This window comes from Protopterus annectens, chromosome 1.part1 (genome assembly GCF_019279795.1).
Source record: "Protopterus annectens isolate FY-2018-M chromosome 1.part1, PAN1.0, whole genome shotgun sequence".
Lineage (NCBI taxonomy): Eukaryota > Metazoa > Chordata > Ceratodontiformes > Protopteridae > Protopterus > Protopterus annectens.
Window position 1 is genome coordinate 917,011,580 of NC_056726.1, and position 24,221 is coordinate 917,035,800.

Sequence of the window (24,221 nt, forward strand, 5' to 3'; positions counted from 1 at the left end):
ATGGAACGATACACCAGATAGGGACTAAGGGCACAGAGGGCACATAACACTGCCAGAATTGACAGTATCCATGACCTAGCAGGTGCCATCCATAATTACACTGAGGTCACTGATAGACGTTGGGGAGAGACATTCAATGTCCTCCACAATGTCATGTCCATGTGTCAGGACAGTGCGGGATGGTTGATTCGTCGACGTGGATGTATGCCAGCAACATCAGCAGCTGGCAGTTGCCGCAGACATCCCTCAAGTCACAGCCGTGCCCGTAGTGCCAGTAACAGCCCCAGCAATGTTGGGGGTGGGCTGTCCATAGAACATCCTAGAAGACCACGTGCACGTGGCTCTGGACAGTCCCAGCAGGGACGTGGGTCCAGTGTGCATCCATCTACATCTGGGGATAGTACCAGTCTGGCTTAGTACGTGATAGTGTCAGTAGCACCCCTGCCAGGCACAGGTACCGTATCCGTGGCCAGAGACAGTGATCTGTAAAGCCTGGCAGGTACAGTCTGTGGCTGTTCCACAAATACCCATATATGGCAGCCACATGGTGGAACTGTGTGCATGCAGACACACACACATGAACCAGACACCTAGGGCTAACACATACCCGCACACATTACATCAGCATTGGCCCATAGCAGTACTCTTGCTCCTCACACACACACACACACACACACACACACACACACACACACACACACACACACACACACATACAAGCCGATTGGATAGCTCACTGTAGGCCTCTGGCAAACCAACAACACACCCTGTGCATATGATGAAACCTGTGCCACCTCCTGTCATCTGTAACATCGATGCAGGAACAGGCTACCATGGTGCTGATGCACAGGGTGACTTTATAGCAGTATAGCAATGTTACCATGTTGTCAGCAGTAGAGTGTAATGATATGCTTGAAGGTGTAGCTCAGCAGGCATGATGCATTAAAGCTATGATTGTCATTGTAGTATTGTTTACACCAGTGTTAGTTAAAATAGTGTATTGTCCACCCACGTGCCACTTGGCTGATGTGTGTAGTATTGGCAGCATGTGTTAGAGAGTGGACAGTATGTGTGGGATGTGTGTAGCACAGATTTGCAGGTGTACATCTGTGAACATGGTGGAGGTGCACTGTCTGCATGTACATGCATAGTGGACACATGGGCAGGGTGACATGCCCTGTATTACACAGTAACACTCCATAGTTTCTATTGGTGGCCAGTATGCATTGTACAACACACATTTCGGAACCTGACTACACATGTGTGTATGACATGGTTTGACACTGTCTGTGGGTGATACTATTACTATCTGTCATTGTTCTGCATTCTGGTAGTATGCATAACTTCAACAGCCTGACCATAACCGATTGTTAGATGATGTCTTCACAACTGACACACAGCTGTAGGACACACAGCAACATTTGGATCCTTCAGGTACTATACTATACCAGTAACCAGTGGTATTCACCTGCACCCATTACTGAGACCACTCCTGTTTGGCATATAGCTCTCTTAGGTACAAGCAATCACAGTAGGGATATGTCCGTCCACTTCTGGTAATGCATACTATGGCCTATAATGCATTCTCCAGATGACACACACATCCTCCACAAGGGTATCATACAGAGAGATACCTGTTGTCAAACCCATGCTGTAAAGCTATTAGCCAAACTAAGCATAGTCATCCACCTTTACGGAACATAGTATCCCCACAGTACCACATAGGTAGTAGCCACCAACATGATGAACAGGTACCAATGTGTACATGCAACCAAGTGTTACGTCATCTCTCCTTTGATAATCACATTTCCTAAGGTATTTTGAAATACCTCGGTGGATCACATAAGCAATAAGGGGTCTGCATGCATATCCACAAAGGTTGTTGTACACCTATAATGAATAGTCATCATTGACAGACTTTGCTGCATTAGAACAGGTCTGACATATACCTTGGCCATAAACCCTCACTCACACAATTCAATAGAAACCATAATGAGTGTGTGTGACACGGATGACCTAGGCCAGGGATCACTGCAGTGGCTGGCCTTGTCACAAGCATACAGATATGACCTAAGGTCTGGGAAGCAGCATCACAGTCTGGCAAAGATGACAGTTGTGTTCTTGGAGAAAGCAGGGTTCACACACATGCAGTAATTGAGGTAACGTACGTATATGTATTTGCCACACAGCTACCTCACATGTGTAATGTATACTTATATGTCATACAGTAGTAAAAGCAAAATCCACAACACATTGACCAACAGTGCTACACACACTCACTGAGTGCAGGATTCAAACCCCTACCTAATTACTTCATGACACTAGAGAAATATGCAGTAATACAATGTGCTATACACTGGGAGGTCTCTTTTCCACAGGTATATTTGTAGGATGATTACATCATCAGACTTAACAATGACAAGTATATCACTTGTAAGGTGTTTTACTACTCTACAGTAGGTTTTTGCCTCTCCAAGGTGATTACATACAAACAGTTGTCAAGGGCAGGACTCAAATCCCTACTTAACTACTTCATGATACTAGAGCAGTAGGCATTAACACGGTGTGCTATATACTTCACTGAGACGTGTTTGTTCCACAGGTATATTTGTAAGATGGTGACATCATCAGACTTGACAAAGATAAGTATACCACTTGTAAGGTGTTCTACTACTCTACAAAAAGGTTGCTAATCTTCAAGGTGATTACACACAAACACAGGTGTCAAGTGCAGGATTCAAACCCCTACATAGCTACTTCATAATACTAGAGCAGTATGCATTAACACGGTGTGCTATACACATTACTAGAATGGCTTTTTTCCACAGGTATATTTGTAAGATGGTGACATCATCAGACTTGACAAAGATAATTATACCACTTGTAAGGTGTTCTACTACTCTACAAAAAGGTTGCTCTTCTCCAAGGAGATTACACACAGGTGTCAAGTACAGGATTCAAACCCATATCTGACTACTTCATGATACCAAAGGAATACACATTAACACAACGCACTATACACATGATTGTGAGTTCGCTTTTCCACAGGTATATTTGTAGGAGGGTGACATCATCAGACCTGACAAAGATTAGTATACCACTTTTAAGGTGTTTGAGTACTCTCCAAAATAGTTGCTCCTCTCCAAGGAGATCACACACAGACAGACACACTGGTTAAGTGCAGGATTCAAGCCCCTACCTAACTGGTTTAAGATACTACAGGAGTACGCATTTACACAACACTATACACATTACTGTGCACTCTTTTTTTCCACAGGCATATTTGTAGGATGGTGACATCATCAGACCTGACAAAGATTAGTATACCACTTTTAAGGTGTTTGAGTACTCTTCAAAAAGGTTGCTCCTCTCCAAGGAAATCACACACAAACAGACACACACGTCAAGTGCAGGATACAAACCCCTACTTAACTGGTTTATGATACTACAGGAATACGCATTTATATGACACGCTATACACATTACTGTGTGTTTTCTTTTCCACAGGTATATTTGTAGGATGGTGACATCATCAGACCTGACAAAGATTAGTATACCACTTTTAAGGTGTTTGAGTACTCTCCAAAAAGGTTGCTCCTCTCCAAGGAGATCACAGACACTCACACACAGTTGCTAAATGCAGGATTCAAACCCCTACCTAATTGGTTTGTGATACTGCAGAAGTACACATTTACACAACACACTCAACACATTAATATGAGTTCTCTTTTCCACAGGTATATTTGTAGGATGGTGACATCATCAGACCTGACAAAGATTAGTATACCACTTTTAAGGTGTTTGAGTACTCTCCAAATAGTTGCTCCTTTCCAAGGCGATCACACACAAACAGACACACACACTTATCAAGTACAGGATTCAAACCCCTACCTAACTGGTTTATGATACTACAGAAGTACGTATTTACATGAAACGCTATACACATTACTGTGAGTTCTGCTTTCCACAGGTATATTTGTAGGTTGGTGACATCATCAGACTAGACAAAGTGGGTTACATTAGGTGACATTGGGTGGGCTACATAGAAGGAATGTCTAAACACTTTGGCCATTTGATCATCAAAGGAGAATTTACTATCTAACTATGTCCCCAGGGCCTTCATGACTTTCTCCATACATACTGGAGTACCACCTATGTGGTAATTTGTTTGCACTTTGTTTTAGACAAAGGGGATGACTATGCATTCATTGGCATTCTTCTTGGGGCATTGTTTTGACACCAGGTATCTGTCTCTGTAAGCCTCTTCTGGAGGATGTGTGTGTCAGCCATAGAGTCGATTATGGACCACAGTTAGCAGTCATCTGCAAACCTGTTCAGCCATACTCCTCCCATGCTTGCCTGTACCTCTGAGCAGTGTCTACTGAACAGGTGGGGTCCCAGGGCCAAGACCTGTGAGATGCCATTTGTGACTGTCTTAGAGTCAGACATGGCACCCGCAACTCTGAACATGTGTATTTGATCTGTGAGCCACTTGGCCACACATCCTGTGACATAGCTGTTGATGTTCAGGCTGGTAAGCGTGTCCATGATGACAGAGTGGGGAATGGTGTAAAAAGTCCTTAGTGAGGTCCAGGTGGGCTGTGTGGACTACTTTCGCCTCCATCTATGTCCTTGTTAACTGTTTGAAGTAAGTCAACTATGTTTAGGAGGCAGGATCTGCCTTTAACAAGGTGAGGTTGTGTAGAGTCCAGTGTCTGGAGGTCCCCAATGTCACTGTTTATGGGTTCCATGACAATTTGCTCAATAGCTTTGTAGACCAGGCTGAGTAGACATATAGGGCAATGGTTTCCAGGTTCTGTTGTGGCACCCCCTTTGTGGGGCTAGATGACTGTTAGTGTATGCCATTCTTTGGGTACATACCCTATGGTATGATTGAGTCTGGGCAGTGAATGTAGGTGAGGGTGTAGTTCCTTTTGGGCCTAGTGTAAGATGCAGCTTGGGACACCATCCAGTCCCATTGATGCTGTGTTCTTGGCTTTGCAGAGGGCTGTCTTTACCTCCATGTTCATAATGTCTGGGGCTCTGCATCCTTCTGTGATGGACACAGGCCCTTTTGGGGGTGATGGGGGGAAGTTTGCACTGAACTTGTCCCCCAGGATGTGGGCAATGAAAGTTGGTTCATTGTATTCCTTGCCATTTGTCAGTAGCTGACAGCATATTTGGAAGTTGACACCTACATGTCTGGTATAGCTACTGCAGGCTTTGTGGTTGTTATTCTTACAGTCCTTGGCAATTTGTCTTTTGAAAGTTTCCTTGGATTATTTTATGAGTGATCATTGCTTCTTCCTAATAATGATCAGTGATGCCTTTCCTTTAGTGAAGTTGGCTATATCAGGTGTTAGTTTCCTCCTTCTGTTGTCTAGCTTATTTATGGGCAACGACCACCAGATTGTTTTCTCATTTTTGTAGGAGTGTATCTTGGTTTTATTTTTGATGTCTCGATCCTTGCATCCCTGTAGATGCTCATAGGATGCACTTGTAACTGATTTGGCAGACTGTATACCATTATCCTACAGCAAGAGGTCTTTGGAACTTTCCACTTTTGTCTTGGGACATGTGCAGTTTGCTTTTGAAAATGTCTTCACAGTGGTTTCATTGAATGGGTGGGGGTGGACGGGTGGGATGTGGATGTCCAGTGTGATTACTTTATGATCTGATATTACCAGCGAGGGTTTTATCTCTGTTGTTGAACACTGGTACCCCATGTTGGTGATGATCATGTCTAGTATGGTGTCACCTCTAATGGGCATGGTGACCAGCTGTTCCAGGGTGTTAGAGCTTTTAAATTCTAGGAAACATTGGGCAAAGGATGTTGTACACAAGTAATTCTCTCACTCAGTGTTTGGGTAGTTGTAATCACCTCATATAATGGTGTTTGATAGGACCTTTATATTTTCCACTGTTCTCAGGAATATTGAGTGAGGTTCCTGTGACAAGGTAGATGATCTGTAGCAGGCTACAATCTGATGAGCAGCTTTGCCCAATGTTAGTTGCACTTGCATGGTCTCCAAGGCCTCATGCTGTGCCACTAACCTGAAGGTGTGGGTATCCATAAGGTAAATGGGCACACCCCTTCCTTTTGTATTTCACTCGTGGTTTTAGGTCCGAAGGTCAGAGGGATTTTGAGTATTTTATGTGGAGCATGTCCAACAGCTCTGCGTTTGACATAGTTTTGTATGTTAGGCAGTGAACACATCTGAGTAGGTGATATGCAAGGGAGTACAGATGGAGCATTGTGAGATGGTCTGTGTATGGCATGTATTTCTGGCTGCTAATGCTCTTTGTGAGGTATTGCTGCAGGCTTTCCAGTTGTTGTAGTTGTCTTGTGAGGTACATAGCAAAAGTGGTGTTGTACTCTATTATAGTCCTAGTGAGTGATGAGTAGTGGGGAACAATGTCCTCTTCTATTCTGCATGAGACACATTTTGTGATGAGGTGTGCCACATAGCAGGGTTTCCTGACTACTGTGGTGATGTGATTATCACAGTTGTGTCCAGTGTGCACCTGTGACCCAAGGTCTCTTGTCACACTTTCGGTGTTAAGTATACTACTGCCTATGTTGTAGTTCTTGGCTACAGAGTTTTTAACAAAGGGGATGACAATGCACCTTTTGGCACTGAGCTAGAGCCCATGGCTTTGACAACAGCCATCTGTCTCAGTGAGGCCCTTTTGTAGGATGTCCACATCTTTAGTGTTTACAATTATGGCTCCTAGTTTGCAGTCCTCTGGAAACTTCAGTCACCACAAACCTTCCATGTTAAAGTTTACTTCAGGGAAGTAGATACTAAACAGGACAAGACACAGGACTGGACCTTGTGGTACTGCACTCATCACTGGTCCAAAGTTATACTTGGAGTCTACTACTTTCACAGTGTGTGTTCTGTCAGTAAGCCTGTTGGCAGCACATCTTGTGTCATAGCAATTTATACATAGTTTAGTGGGTTTATCTATATTTCCAGAGTGTGGGGTGGTATTGTAAGCCATGGCAGGGTCAACATAGGCTGTGTGAACCACCTTACTCTTGTTGACGGTTCTGTTGACTGCTTCAGTGTCATCTATCAGGTTTAGGTGACATGATCTGTATTTTACAAACCCAACATGGTTGTGGTCCAGGGTTTGGGGATTACAAATGTAATTTTTTTTATATGTTGTATGATGATACATTCCATGGCCTTGAAGAGTGGGCTCGTCAGGCTAATGGGGCGCTAGTTCATGGGGTCCGTGGTGTCTCCACCCTTGTGTGCTGAGATAACCGTCACTGTGCACCATTCAACAGGCACAAAGCATGAGGTGAGGCTATGACTGCACATGGTACGTCAGTGTGGTGCCTGTTCGTTCTGTAGTTTGTGTGGAACACAGCCTGTGAAGTTATCTGGTCCCATGGTTGCTGTGATACTGGCTTTGGAGAGTGTTTTTTACCTGTGCAGCTGTGATGACAGCAACTTTGCAGTCTTCCATTATAGAGATGTGCTGTTTCATGGGTGAGAGGGGGGTACAGTTAACACTGATCCTATCTGCCAGGATGTTGGAAATATCAGTTGGGTCTGTATATTTAGTTCCATTGAGCTGTAACTCAGAACAGATCTGAGTGTAGCCATGACATGGACCAGTCTGTTGGGCAGAGATCTCCTGAGTAGACAGTATGCAACAGAGTACAGATTGGGTTACATTCAGTCTTGTTGCATGGGGCAACTGTTTGAGGCCAGTAATCCTCTTGTTAGAGTACTCCAGTGGTCTTTCTGGCTGCTGAACGTGCCTAGCCAGATTCATCGCAAGTGTGTTGTGGTACTCTCTGACAGGTCGGATGACTGATGAGTACTGGGAACCTTCTTTGACCTACATGCACAGACCTTGGCAGTTTGCGTGAAAACATAGCATGATTTTCTGACAACTTTGTGAATGTGTTTCTGGAAGTAGAGATGTCTATCCACATTTGTCCACAGATCCCTTATTATCACCTCCGTATTTGGCATGTGTGTGAGCATGCCCAGTATATCCTTTCAGTATGTTGTTTGCGTGACATTTGCTTCGTTTTTAAGTGTGTGAGCATGCCCAGTACGACCTTTTAGTGTGATGCTGAATGAAATCCACTACATTTATTGGAGTGTGTGAGCACGCCCAGTATAGACATTTATATTATATGCATACGGAAAATCAAGTTGTATTTTTACAGCAGGCCTCACCTTTGTGTCATAGATCAACAGGGATCATGCTGTGCCTGCAGGGCTTCCATGAGACACTTTGCATAGACTTATCAACATTTCTACATACAGGGGGGACAGCTATTCCTTGCACATTTCTACCCAGGGGCACACTTGATTGTTACTGTGGGTGTACATACAATGAGGGGTTCACCTGACACTTATACACATTTGCTATGCCTGCACTGCTATGTATGGTACACCATTTCAGTCTGTACTGTTGCCTATCATACTGGCTTGAGGCATACTTCTGTACTACACTTCTTAGCATCCAATGCCACATATATTAGATTGAAACTTCATAGCCTACACAACCCACATCACACCACCTGGCCTTATATTCTCTGTCTCCATAGGCCTATGGTGGAGGTTACCCATATGCATCTTTAGGGACATGTTACAGCATTTCTTTGTGTTTGCATTACTGTACAATTGTTCTGCTGTGTCTGCACTACTGAAGTGCTATCATGGCTTAGTGGTTCAGTGCTGTGACTATAGTGCGCAGTATCCTGGGTTCGAGCCCTGTCACTGCTTTTTATTTTCATGCTGGGCAGACCAGACTGCTTAAGGGACAGTAAAGTATATATGAGCATGTTTACCTGTCTTTCCTCAACTTTGCACAACCTTGCCCAACATTGCTCAATGTTGCCCAACATTGCGCTAGTTGGTACAGGCAATTTTGTTTACATATATTAAATATTGGTAAATGGTGCTTAGCACTGCTTTATATTGCTTAAAACATGGCAATCATGCCTCTGGTGATGCTGCAGGGCTGCCTATGTTGGATGCACATCCTACACTCCCTATACATGTTTGGAAACAGATAGTGTCAAGTTAGGCATCCCTTTTATTTTATGTGCGAGTCAGAGAGAGGTATCATTTCCAGGGTTCTTACTGAGCCAGTGTATGTGCTATGCATTGCCTCTTTGCCAAGGCTAAGGCATACTGGGCATGCCTCCTTCTGCCTACTGGGGCAGGCTCAGGTTGTTCCTCCTCCAAGTCATGCTGTGCCTGTGCAGGCCTTGGCAATGGTGGTGGGCTGTTTGGCCCTGCCCCATGCTGTTCCTGCTGCAGCTGTTTTCACAGGATCATATTGTGTAGCATGGCAAATACCATGACAATTTGGGTACATGTAGTTGGTCAGTACTGTAAGGCTCCACCAGATGTGTCCAGGCACCGGAACCGTGACTTGAGAATCCCAAACATATGCTCAATTACATTTCGTGTTTGTGTGTGTGCCTTATTATGGAGTTCTTGTTCAGGTGTGTGTGCATTTCTGATGGATGTCATCAGCCACGGCTCCAGTGCGTATCCAGCATCCCCCACTAGGTGACCATCAGGGATGCCCCTATTGGCAAATGTCTGGTACAGCTGTGTCAGATGCCAGATATGGGAATCATGGTAGCTTCCAGGGCAGCCAGCACACACATTCAGTATTATGCCCTGGGCATCGCACATGAACTGGCAGTTGATGGAGTGGAAGCCCTTGTGGTTGATGTAGGCCCTAACCCGCTCACTGGCTGGTGCTTTGATGTATATGTGCGTGCAGTCAATTGCACCCACTACCTCAGGGTATTCCACTACTTGCTGGAAGAGATGCATATTGCTGGCCAATACCTCACGGAAATTGGGGAAATATACATGATCACCGACATGTGCTAACATGGCATTCAGGAACTGGTGCAGTACCCTGGATGCTAATGCCTGTGAAATCCCCATCATATCACCAGTTGGTCTCTAGAAGGTACCTGTTGCTAGTATTCTTAGGCCAACACATACCTTGGTTTCCACTGGGATGGGTTCCCCTCTGTTGGTTCTGTGTGTGAAGCATGGTCTGCACAGCTCAACAATTTTCTGCAGGAGCTCTCTGTCCACTCTATAGCGCTCCACTATCTCCAGCTCATATAGCCCCTGATAGGTTACCCTGGGTCTGTACACTTTTCTCCGTCTCCTCACTGTGGGTGGCTCAGCAACTTATATTCCTTTATTAGGACTAGTGATTCTCTTGTTGATTTTTATTACCATAATATTAGTATACCTCAGTTTCATATGGTCTTTATATATATATGCATATATTTCGGATGCCATTACATTGGTAATTATATTTTTGGGTCATATTTTGACTTATTTTTTGGCTTCTAAATATGGTCACAATTGATGTACAGCTCACCATTTTTCAACAGCACTGCAGAGTATGACATCATTATACATTTAATATTATATATCAATATTTTTTGTCCATTTTATTATTTTCTATTGTTGCTTTTATTTTAAACCACACAATTTGATCTTATTGTTTCATGTCTGTTGGAGGACTTGGTTTCTCATTGAATCACAGCTTCCATTATAGTTCTATTTATTCTTTCTGAAATCTGGACGTGGCATATTTCATTACAACCTCACAGCATATTGAACCATTTTGTTTTATTCTTTTGAATGGTGGAATCATGATAGCTGTGCAATAACATTGCTCATTTGAGGTTCAAAGGCCATTATAGTCCAGATTTAACATTTGAAACATATTAATCATATATATATATATTTAAGGACGTGGTGCTGTGTTTATAATATGTATATATATATATATATATATATATATATATATATATATATATATATATATATATATATATATTCATTTTGTTGAACAAGTCTTGGTCCAACTGACCTCTCTTATATCCAGTTCCGATTAACAATATTGGATTTTGGTTTTCAATACAAATCTCTGGTTGATGTTTACATCATCAATTAATTTCCATGATGGATTTAAAAAGAAATAAAGTGAAAAGGTACCAGAAACAATCTTCTGATAAGGAAGATTTAGGTATTGTTGGAATTGGACAACAATCCAATAATACCAATTTCATCAATACAGATCATCCTGAAAAGTGCTGTGAAAAATTGTTTCAAAATCTAAATAAAAGTATGAAAACATTAAGATCCAATGTCTGGCATTTGAAATTATTTAAAGCTTACATGGCTAAAGGCATAACTCCTAGAGGACTCAGGGTGAAAATTCAGCCATTAGTAACTGAGCCTGATGAACAACTAACCAATGAATGGTCCTGTATACAACAAAATTGTTCCATGAAATTCGTGGAAACATTATCCAATTATTATGAGCGTATCATTGACAAAGACACACTGATGGTTAGTAAATTATGTGACGATTGTAATCAATATAAAGATCAATCATTTTTTTCCAATTTTTTGTCCAAATTAAGCACAGACTTACTTAATTTTGAACATCAACTTAAAGAAAGTAAGCTTAAGAAATTCCTAAGAGACCAAACTGATTATGAGAAAGGTCAACCTTTCAGACAGTCCAGACATGTCAGGTTTGAGGCCAGTTATCAGAAAACTAATATTACCCCTAAACATAAACATCCAAAATCCATTCTCAAGAAACATAGCACTTTCACTGATTCATCTGAGGGTGAATCCTCCTCTGGTACAGATATTGACACACAACACACCACAGACTCCCCGACACCCAAACGTAACAACAGTGGGGCCCCTTTAGGCCCTATTAGAGGGGTGGCAGGAAACATAGAAAAAGTCAGAAGCTTGGAGAATCTTATGGAACTGTTGACCAACAAATAAATGTACATACAAACACCAATGTTTTGAACATTTCTGATACATCATTATCTGAATCACAAACTGCCCTGTTAAATAAAGGTCTTTCTTTTATTCCAGGATTTTTTGTGTCTGAGGACATTTTTGCACAGGATATTACATCATTTTGTAGATTGCTTAACCTCAAATTGCATTTTCAGGATAATAAACAGCATGATTACATGGCTGACAACTTCAGATATCATAAATCTACTTTCGCTCCACCTATGCACCCCAGTGTGAGTCTTTTTCAACATAGTGTTCTCAAAGATCTACATTTCAATTTAAATATGACTCAACCTATGTTGAATAACATCTCTCAGATGGATCTTATCAGTCTACAAGAACTTATTGACAACAAAGAATTGGTTATTATTTCTGCTGACAAAGGTGGTGCAGTTATTGTTATGAATTGGGACTGATTATGAAACTGAGGCCCATGGACAACTGGATGACGCCAGATATTATACTAAAATGCCTTTAGATCTGACACCCATGTTTAAACAGCAAATAGATGCATTTTTGAATTCAGCATTGGAGAATGGCATTATTACTTCTAACACTTTAAATCATTTGACCGTTACTGATCCGGTTAGTCAATGCATATATTTTTTACCCAAAATTCACAAAGATCCTTTGCATCCACCAGTTAGACCAGTTGTGGCAGGAAATGGTTCTCTCACCGAACCTCTTTCTGAGTTATTAACTAAATATCTCAAACCTTTTTTAAAATCGGTAAGATCTAGAATCCAAGACACTACAGAATTTCTGGGCATCATTAATGACATGCAAATCGAAGATGATTGGTGGTTATGCACCCTGGATGTCAGTTCATTATATACCAATATACCACATTGGGCTGGATTAGATGCAATTGAATACTGGCTATATAAATCACAAATGTACAAACCCGGTTTTAACACATTCCTTATATGCCTGACTGAACATGTTCTCACTAAAAATGTATTTTTTTATGGGAAACAGTGTTACCTCCAACTCAGAGGTACTGCCATGGGAGCATATTTTGCCCCAATTTATGTAGATTTATATATGGCATATATTGAGGAACAAATGATATATGATGACACACACAATCTCTTTTTGCCAGAGATTGACATTTGGCATAGATACTTGGATGATTGCTGGATGGTGTGGAGGTCTGATATTGAATACCTTAAGGACTTTGTTGAATATCTGAATGACAACAAATGGGGTCTAAATTTTACCATAAATTTTGTTCAATACCAAATCACTTATTTGGATGTCTTGATAACTAGAAATGTAGACAATACCCTTAGTACACAAGTCTTCAGAAAATATCCAAAATATAACACCTTACTCCACGCATCCAGCTTTCATCCAAAACATATAGCCAAAAATATCCCAAAGTCACAATTCATTAGAATGAGACGCATTTGTTCAGAAGACAATACCTTTAAGGTTTTTTGCCAGGATTTAATTGACAGATTTAAGGATAGGGGTTACAGCATGGGTTATGTCATCACTGCCAGCAATCATGCATCACAACTCAAAAGGGATGATCTCCTCAGATACAAAAATAAACCACAGAGAGACCAAAACTTTCTACGATTTACCACCACTTATGGTAGAAATACCAACAAACTAATAGATGTTATCAAACAACATTGGAATATTCTTTTAGCAGATACTTCCTTGTCCCAATACTTACCTGAAAAGTGTTTATTTTCATTCAGAAAAGGGAAAAATTTGGGTATCCATTTTAATCATTTATAAGCATCATTCAGAATCCAGAAACTTACACATGATTCAAACCTCTATATCAGGGGACAAACTTGTGGGCTGTATGCCTTGTGGCCATTGCAGCAATTGTAAATATGTGTTGAAAACAAAACAATTTTCTAGTAACAACAGTCGAAATATATATGAGATAAAGTTTATTGCAAACTGCAATACAGACTGGATAATATATATGGTCTCTTGCAGATGTCATGCATTTTATATTGGTCAAACATCCAGACCTTTCAAATTATGCATTTCTGAACATCTTAGGGTATGTTAGATGCAAACGGCCCAGTAATGCATTATATAAACATACTCTTAAACATGGTACAGCCAGATTTAACTTCACAATTATTGATAAAATAATCGGGGACAGAAGTAACAAATCAGGATGGCACAACAAATTGAATGCAAAAGAAAAGAAATAGATTGTTAAACTTGGTGCTTTATTTCAGCCTGGACTTAATGAATATTTATGAAAACATATATATGTATATTCATGAGCTCACCAATCATATTTTGTCATCAATTATTTTTCATTATATAAGAACTTCAAAATGGTTATGCAGATTTACACTGATGAAGGCTTGGTAAAAACCAAAGCCGAAACCAGTCTGTTCTTGTTTATTTTGTGGTTCCTTATATGCTTAACTAATTAAATTAGTTTCAGAGCTCACAGTTGCTGGCTTCTTTTCTTTTTGGCTCAGCAACATTCACAATGGCACCACCCTCAGCATCTTGCACATGTTGCCTTATAATAGCAATGGCAGCCCCTAACTTGTTTTTGTCTCAGTTAAGCTTTTTAAGTTTTCACTTCTCTTTGTATACTGCAGTGTTGCAGTGTTTCTGAGTAAAATATGGGGGAATGTTTGCAGAGTTTTAAGTGCTGGGCTGGGCTAGTGTACTGCCTGTGTAATTGGCTTATTCTGATTGATTTCCCCTGGCAGCTCTGCTAGTTCTCCTTGGTTAACTTCCTACTACTACTTTTACTTCCATTTCCCTTTCTGTTTCCACAGGGGGCGGTACCGCACAAACAAGCATACACACGTACACACAAGCGCACATGCACGCAGACAGCCTTACACAGGCTTAGGCGGGTGCACATCCACGCACACAAGCTTAGACAGCCTTAAACAGGCTTACACGGGCACATACACGTGCACACAGGCTTAGACGGGTTTACAGGCACGCACACACATGCACACAGTGTAAGCATCTTTGCAAGAAACTTTGGTGGTAGCCACGGCATATGCCTTCGGTTTCTGGGTTTCAGTTCAGACAACTGTAGACACATCTCTTCCAGTCCTTAGTAGCTCACAGCACACACATGCCACTCTGCTCCAGTAAGCTTACAGTCTTTGATACATACCCCCCTTATGATGTCACCTATCTTCTACTCTGTTACTCCCCTAATCCTACTCTTACACTCTAGGGACATGGTTCACATGGCAGGGAAAATTGGGATTCACTATCCTTATACTCATTTGCATAGGATTATCTACTAATGCTTGGCTACATCTCTCAGACTGAGCTTCCCCCCTTAGCAACCACTACTCAGTAGCCATGTTGTCTTCAGCCTGCCATTCATTTGCATAGCAGATGGATATTTTTAATAAAATGCCTATTTTTGGCTTTTATTTATTTTTTTGGTTTTTAGAGCACTGCACATTTGCGCGGTGCTGCGCTACGCTTAAACATCGGAGATCGGGGGAAAAAATATCATTTTTTATTATTTTGCAACACATATTAATGCCAATGGCCTTATATTTGGCCATTGGCATGCTTCCTCAACTGGATGCATCCTTTATTTGGAGCTGTCATTGCTCCGTTTTGCTATTTGCAGAACGGTACTCAGTTACCAACGGAGTACATTTCTGCAAATAACACTACTCTTACTCGGACAGGTTAGTGTTTCCTGGATTGCAAATTTACCTCATTTGCATAGCTTTCAGCAGCAAATGAGGTAATTTGCATAACCTAACACTGTCCATGCAAGGGTCGTTTTAGGAGCTCTCATGCACGCCCCTGCCGGCTGTTCCTGGATCGCTCGGCAGACATATTGGCTGTCTGGAGTCTTACTCTACTCTTACACTCCGTGCAAGCCTTCGTGAATCCGGCCCATAGTCTGTTCCATGTTGCACAGTATAATTTTCAGGAAACAGCTTCAACTATTACAACTAGGCAGTGTCAAAGTAAACTTTATTGTCATTTAGAACTATACACATGTAGCCTAAATGAAATTTCGTGCACCAGCTCAATTTTTTAGATTACAAAGGAAAGTGAAACAACACATACAAGTAGAGGAATAAACATAACTAACAAATACAATACTACTCCCAATACACACAAGAAAGAGCAGAGACATTTACCAACATTCAAAAATGAAAAGAATACCCTCCCCTGAGTTAAATTAAGTACCCTATTTAAAGTAATAAAAAACACTCTACAGATTCAAAGGCCTAAGTTGTCTAATATTGCACTTGAGTGAGTTAAATAATACTGACTATGGATATAATGAATAAATATTCCACTTACTTGGAATATATGTAAGTATATGTTGCAGAAATATATAGACATTGACTTATTATGTGTCCAGACCCCTGGGGCTAGTGCCAGAGTACAGAAGTCTAATCGCTGTAAGGTAGAAACTGTTACTGAATCTTGTAGTCCTGCAGTGGATGCTGTTAAAATCTCCTGCCTGATGCCAGATGCTTAAACAGTCCATGCGCAGGATGCGTGTTGTCCTGTATTATTCAGGTGGCCTTTTGGATGCCTCTTTCAGAATAAAGATGTTGTATCGATGGAAGACTGGAACCTGTTACCTTCTCTGCAACTCTCACCACTCTTTGTAGTGCCTTCCTTTCTGTAACTGTGCAGCTTCCAAACCACACTGTGAAGTTGCAGGTGAGGATGCTCTCTATTGCACCTCTATAGATGGTGGAGAGAATATTAGGAGGAAGCTTAGCTTTTTTTAACCTTCTTAAAAAGTGGAGGAGTTGGTACACTTTCTTGGCCAGTTGACTGGTGTTTCCTGACCACGAGAGATCCTCAGATATGTCTACACCCAGGAATTTTGTACTCTTTACCATCTCCACACTCTCACCATTGATCCTCAGCACTGGGTGGTATGTTCTTCTTTTCCTGAAGCCGATGATAATCTCCTTGGTCTTGCTTACATTCAGGTCAAGGTTGTTCCACTTGCACCAATGATCAGAGATGCCACCTCCTCTTTGTATGCCCTTTCATCCTCCTTTGTGATGAGCCCCACGACTGTGGTGTCATCAGCAAACTTGATGACATAGTTGGACTTGTGCTTAGCATAGAAGCCATGGGTCAGGATAGTGAATAACAGTGGGCTGAGAACACATCCTTGTGGAACCTCGGTGTTAACCATGATATACTTTGATGTGCTCTTACCTGAACACACCCTCTGTGGTCTACCAATCAGGAAGTCCTGGATCCAGTTACAGAGATGTTTACTGATTCCTAAATGTGCCAGTTTTTCTACAAGCTGCATTGGTACCACCATATTAAATGCAGAGCTGAAGTCTATGAACAGCATCCTCACATAGTTGTCTTTGCTCTCTAAATGCTCAAGGGAGATGTGTATTGCTACTGATATGGCATCAGCTGTGGATCGGTTAGCTCTGTATGCAAACTGCAGAAGGTCAAAATCAGGAGGTAGGCATGATGAAAGATGCTTTTTGATCAGCCACTCAAGACATTTCATAACAGTGGATGGCAGAGTGACTGGTCTTTAGTCGTTATTACTGGAGTGAGTGGTTTTCTTAGGTAGTGGGATGATGTTAGTTCACTTGAAGTATGAGGGTACTTTTGCCATGGCAAGAGAGGTGTTACATATTTCCTTGAGCACTGTGCATGGTTGATCAGCACAGCCTTTTAACACCTTGTCCAGTATGTTGTTTGGGCCAGCAGCTTTCCTGGGGTTCACTCTCCTTAGCTGTCTTTTTATCTCTTATGTGCTGAGGCTGAGTACTGCATCCTTCTCTATCAAAAAGGTGCTCAAACTGTCCAGGAATTTAATGCTGTCCTCATACTGTGCTAACCTGATTTTGTAGTCAGTGATCTCCTGTATGCCTTGCCATAGTCTCCTTGCATCATTTATGTCTTCAAAGTGGCTCTGAACCTTTCTTCCATACTCTTTTATACCCCTCCTCAGATTACCTCTTGCTACACTTAAGGCTGCTTTGTCCTTATCCCTGTAAGCTGTGTTTCTCTTCTTCAGAAGCTCATATACCTTAGAGGCGAGCCATGGCTTCTGGTGAGCTTCAGCAGTGATACTCTTTGTATTTGTTACCCAACCAACACAGTTTGAAATGTGTGCCATCATTACCTTAGTGTATTCATCAGTGTTCAGATGCTGATTCACTGTGACTGCCTCCTTGAACATAGCCCAGATGGTTCTTTCAAAGCAGTCTTGGAGGGCCTCCATAGCCCCTTTGGCCAATACCCTTATTTGTTTCTTTGTGGGTTTCTCTCTAACTAGTGCAAGTTTGTAAGCTGGCAATAGCAAGTTGGTATAATGGTCAGAGTTTCCCATCTGTGGAAGTTGCACTGCCTTATAAGCTTTTTTTAAGTTTATATACACATTGTCCAGGAAATTATCACCACTTGTAGGAATGTCCACATACTGATGGTAGTGTGGGAGTACTTCTTTCAGATCTGCTTTGTTAAATTCACCAGCTGCCATGTGTACAAATTCAGGATATTTGCTCTGCAGCTCACCCATGTGATTGAATAGTTTATTTAGAGCCTCAGTGGTATTAGCACTAGGTGGGATATACACCACTGTTACACTGACCCCATTCAGCTCCCTGGGCAAGTAAAATGGTCTGCATTTAATGGACTGGAACTCTAAGTTCTCATAGCAGTGTGATAGTATGATTTCACAGTTGCTGCATCAGGTTTTGTTAACATAGATGCAGGCTCCACCTCCTCTGGCCTTTCCACATAGTGCAGGTTTTCTGCTTGCATGAAACAGCATAACATTCTCTAAGTTTGCTGCACTGTCATTTATCTTTATCATTTATCTAACTAGTGGCAGGACCAACATTTTCAGGACCACAGATAGGGTCAGCAAGTCCAGCAAATATAGATGAGGAATCTGATAGAGAACTACCAGTTACACATACTCTGTGCAGATGTAGGCATACATAATATGCCATGGCTGTGACTAAGAGGCAAACAACAGCATACACATTGGCTAGTTATGTGGAAACCTAAGATCCTAAACACATAACTAATATTAAAACTGGTACCTGCAAAACTGTACAACCTGTACTTAACCATGCAATGGTTGCATTCTGTTAACATCAGACAGAGACAACAAACACGCACACATCATATAACTGCAGTATTAGCAAGACAGGTGTGGATCCAGTATAGAAAAAAAAAGTTATATAGCTGATTAGTCACATATTCAAATACTTATATGTCCCCGAGCAGGAACATGTCCTAGGTGTACAGTAATGTCAGTAATAGCTTATGGCTGATGTTAATAATATACATTTACTGATTTTGCCCCATACTGTGCATTAAGAATTTCAGTTGACCACTGTATATGAACCAGTGAGCAGGTCAATGGTAATATAATTTGCACAAGTATACCATTAAGCAATATTAAATATCTACTTTGCATTACTAAGAATAGGTTCATAGGTTCATACTAGGCTATTGGCCCTACAAGCCTAGCCATAACAATTCCCTGACTATTTCTTCCCACACCGTTTACTTCCCTGGACCCTTGTCTAGCAGGGTGACTGACGTGATCCCCAGGGTGAATTTCATTTCTCCCATCCAATCATCAAGGTTTCTTTTGAAAAGGGCCAAAGAGGCGCTCTGCTTGACATGTCTGGGGAGTCTCTGAGTCAAGAACCTATCCCTCCAGCATGTTTTAATTTTTGTGATGACAAGGTTTAGATCCCTGGAGCGTGTGACTCTGAGGGATTGGGATTTCTTTAAGTGTCGCATGTCCAACAGCTCTGGGTTTGACATGGCCTTATATGTTAAGCAGAGATTGTCTCGTAGTAGACGATATGTGACAGAGTATAGCTGGAGTTTTTTAAGGCGGTCAGCATAGGGCATCTGCTTTAGGCCTGTGATTCATTTAGTGAGGTATTTCTGCAGCCTTTCCAGTTGTTGCCAGTGTCTTGAAAGGTACATACCAAATGGGGCATTGTATTCTATAATGGGTCTAATGAGGAATGAGTACAGGGGGACAATGAATACTAAAAAAACATGGAATGAAGGCATAATATAATATAATACATAATCAGTAATTCATAAATGAGTATGAATGGTAAAAACATTTATTCTGCAATGCATTTCCATTAAAGCAAGCTTCTGTGCCTCAGGCATATATGCAGCCCAAAGTCACAAAGAAATGTGAAGAGGTAGGGCATAGTCATCACCACTTGTACAGAGTGGGTAGGTACACAAGCCTGATACCAAAGAAGTGAATGTATGTTAGTAAAAAAAAAAAAAAAAAAAAAAAAAATATATATATATATGTGTGTGTGTGTGTGTGTGTGTGTGTGTGTGTGTGTGTGTGTGTGTGTGTGTGTGTGTGTGTGTGAGAGTGATTCCCGTGCACTGGCCCAGTAATCAAGGAGCCTCAATCCTCACCACTAGGATCAATAAGGGGCGTGCACATTGGGAAGGATAACAAGTACACACACACAGTAAAGTAAAATTTCAATTAAGAGCACATAGAGATCACAGTCAGTCTGGGGCTCATTTCTCCCTTTCTCTCCAGAACCCCAATAAGACTCCCCAATGGCTCAGCTATAGGGTCAGATCTCAGCCTAGTGGTCAAGCTAAAACCTCCAGCAAACTCTCTGTTCAATCAGTGCTTCGTGTCATTTCCCAAGTAGCTGACACACACACACACACACACACACACACACACACACACACACACACACACACACACACACACACACACACACACACACACACACACACACAATATTTGATTTAGATACAGACACACAGACACTCCTGGGCAAGGCTGGCACAGCCTTTCTGCCCAGACTATAAGATAGAAATCACTGCCACCAACCACTAATATCAGCTACTATAAGGCCCTTCACAAAGCGTAACCAGTTTCACTGTGTAATATTACTGATATCTAAATAGTAAATGTGACTGAGCAGCAAGACTATTGGTGTGGCTTGGACAGTATCACCAAATACATGCAATGTACTCTAAGAGTTTAAATTATCTCTACACAAAACAGCCCCAGTTGAAAGGTTTAAAGATATTTAATAAATAATAAAAACACAAGACAATACTTATTACTTCAACACAATGACATAACAGAGTTCAGAGATCACAGGAAACTTTTAAAACAATATTGTAGGATAGTCTGACATAAATATAGAAAACAGCTAGACTAGTCTGGCTAAATTCCTGTCTAACTCTAAGAGAAATACTAAGATCTAAGATCCTACTTACAGAGCAAAGGAAGTTCCTGGTGAGTTGTTGTCAGCTTTAGACAAAATCCAAAATGCTCAAATCTTTCTTTCTGAGATAGTCTTAAATTGATAACACCCAGTATTGCTGAATCATTTCATACTACATCATTTTTATCACTTCTCCTGAAGTTTCCCAGGCTCATAGAACTCAAAATTTAACATCTGTTTGTAAAATGACATCCCAGGCTGTGTACTACATGAACTACAATATGAACTGGCACCTCACCTAAGTGTCATGTTTAATCATAGGCGCAGAGCTACAGTTATCCCACTCCACAAGGGGGGGGGTCCACCTTGGATCCCGGAAACTACTGTCCCATCAGTCTGACGAGCCTTATTTGCAAGGCCATGGTGCGTATTATCATGGAACTTATAAACAAAGACATTGGCAACCTTCAAACACTGGACCCCACTCAGTTTGGGTTGATGAAGGACCGATCTTGTCTTCTGAACCTGATTGACTTCTTCGAATCAGTCTCCAGAGCCATGGACAAGGATAAGGTGGTCCACACAACCTATCTAGACCTTGCCAAGGCCTTTGACACCATCCCACACTCTGGAATCATAGATAAATTTACTAAGCTGGGCATTAATCTCTACATCACCCAATGGGTTGCTAACTGGCTTACTGATAGAACCCACACTGTAAAAGTAACCGACTCCAAATCCAGCTCCAGGCACAAGTGACAAGTGGAGTACCTCAGGGTTCAGTCTTGGAAATGCTCTTGTTTGGCATCCACTTCTCTGAAGTACAGGCCAACACTAAGGGACTCTGGCTAACAAAGTTCACAGATGACTGCAAACTGGGAGCCATTATTGAATCACCAATTGATGTGGATACTATACAAAAGGGCCTTACAGAAACAGATGCTTGGTGCCAGAGCCATGGGCTCAAGCTCAATGCCAAGAAATGTATAGTTATCCCCTTTGGGAAAAAACATGTACCCATGAATTACCATATAGGTGGCAGTACACTAAACACCGAAAGTGTGATAAGAGACTTAGGGGCACAGGTGGACAGTGGTCTCACCTTCGATGACCACATCGCCACAACAGTCAGAAAATCCTTCTATGTGGCACACCTCATCACTAAAGGCTTTTCATCCAGAAAAAAGGAGGTCATTGTCCCACTGTACTCATCCCTCATTAGACCCATTATAGAATACAATGCCCCGTTTGGTATGTACCTCTCAAGACATCTGCAACAACTGGAAAGGCTGCAGAAATAGCTCACTAAAAGAATCACAGGCCTAAAGCAGATGCCCTACGCTGACCGCCTTAAAAAACTCCAGCTATACTCTGTCACATATTGACTACTCAGAGGCAATCTCTGCTTAACATACAAGGCCATGTCAAACCCAGAGCTGTTGGACATGCTACACTTAAAGAAATCCCAATCCCTCAGAGCCACACGCTTCAGGGATCTAAACCTTGTCATCACAATAAACAAAACATGCTGGAGGGATAGGTTCCTGACCCAGAGACTCCCCAGACTCTGGAATAGATTGCCCATACATGTCAAGCAGAGTACCTCTTTGACCCTGTTCAAAAGGAACCTTGACGATTGAATGGGAGAAAAGAAATTCACCCCGGGGATCACGTCAGTCGCCCTGCTAGACAGGGGTCCAAGGAAGTAAATAGTGTGGGAAGAAATAACCAGGGAATTGTTATGGCTAGGCTTGTATAGGCCCTAGGGCTGATAGCCTAGTACCAACCTATGAACCTATGAACCTATGAAATCTTGCACCTGACAGGAAACCACAGCAATAAAGGACACTTTCCAATCTATACAAACCTAACTAAAAGTAACCTCAACAAACTAGCAACAGCTTACCATAACATAGCCAGATTTGCAACAGGAGCCCCATTTCGTACTCACCATTGCTCTAATCTCAAACAGCTAGGCTGGCTAGAACTACAAAATCATATACGACTTCTGCAACTGACCATTACCCACAAAATCTTTCATCAGCCCACTAATACCACTATACTCTGTTCCCTTATTACCCCATATAAAAACATCTCTTCCCTACACTCTGCTACCAAACTACTAGCTGCCTCCAACAAATCCAACAACAAAGCTGGGAATAGTCTGTTTTCCAACTGTACTGCACCCATCTGGAACAAACTTCCAAGTGAACTTATGTCTATTACCTCTTTACATACTTTCAAGAAGCATATAAAATCATGGATTTACTCCCAGTGGCTCTGCCCTTGTTCTAACCCTAACTAATCCTTTTTTGTTCCATGCCTTTTCCTTTCTCCTGCTATCTTTAACAAGATATTCTCTTACTGTTTCTTTACTTCTCATCTAATCTTGGATTCTCAATACCACTATGATGGATGGATGTTTAAAAGAAGAATCTAATGTACTTTTTCCTGTTGATGCTACTAGTAGTTTTAGACTTTTATGAAAATGTTATGTACTACAGTCTGTCTGTTAAATACACCCTCTGTACAACTATGTTTGTAAAATTATGTCTTACTGTGGAGCTTTTCTCCCCGGGCCTCTACTGAAAATGGACATTAATCCAGCTAGACTAGCCCGGTCAACAAATGTAAAATAAAAAATAAAATAAATAAATAAAACCTAGTAATTAACTATTGTCCTAAGATAATAGAAAGAATTTCTTAGTCCAGACATTCTGTCTTTGGCCTTGAGAGCAAACAATCACAAAATGCTTTACTTATCAACTTTCTTCCAGCAGGGTGCAGTGTGGTTACATTTTTGAAGCTCAGAACATAACACAATTTTCTTACATTTGTTACACAAGTTTGTGGATCATATTAATATTTACAATAACATAGACTTATTTACAAAATTCTATCTAGCTAGGCTGGCAGCCTTTGCATACCCCCCACCCCCACCCCGAGAACTCAAGTTAGCTTTCCAAGTGACCCTTGAGAAACGTTGCTTGAGAGGGTTAGGTATATCTGAGTATACCTTACCCCATTCCCTGTCTTGAGAGCCCAACTGCGTTGGCATTGCTAATCCCACTGCGGTGCTACATTGACATATCATATGCTTGAAACCCTAGGCTCCATCTTAGCAACTTGGCATTTTGCTTGCTGGCTTAATGTAACCATGTTAGGTGATTGTGATCTGCAACTACAGTGAATTTCC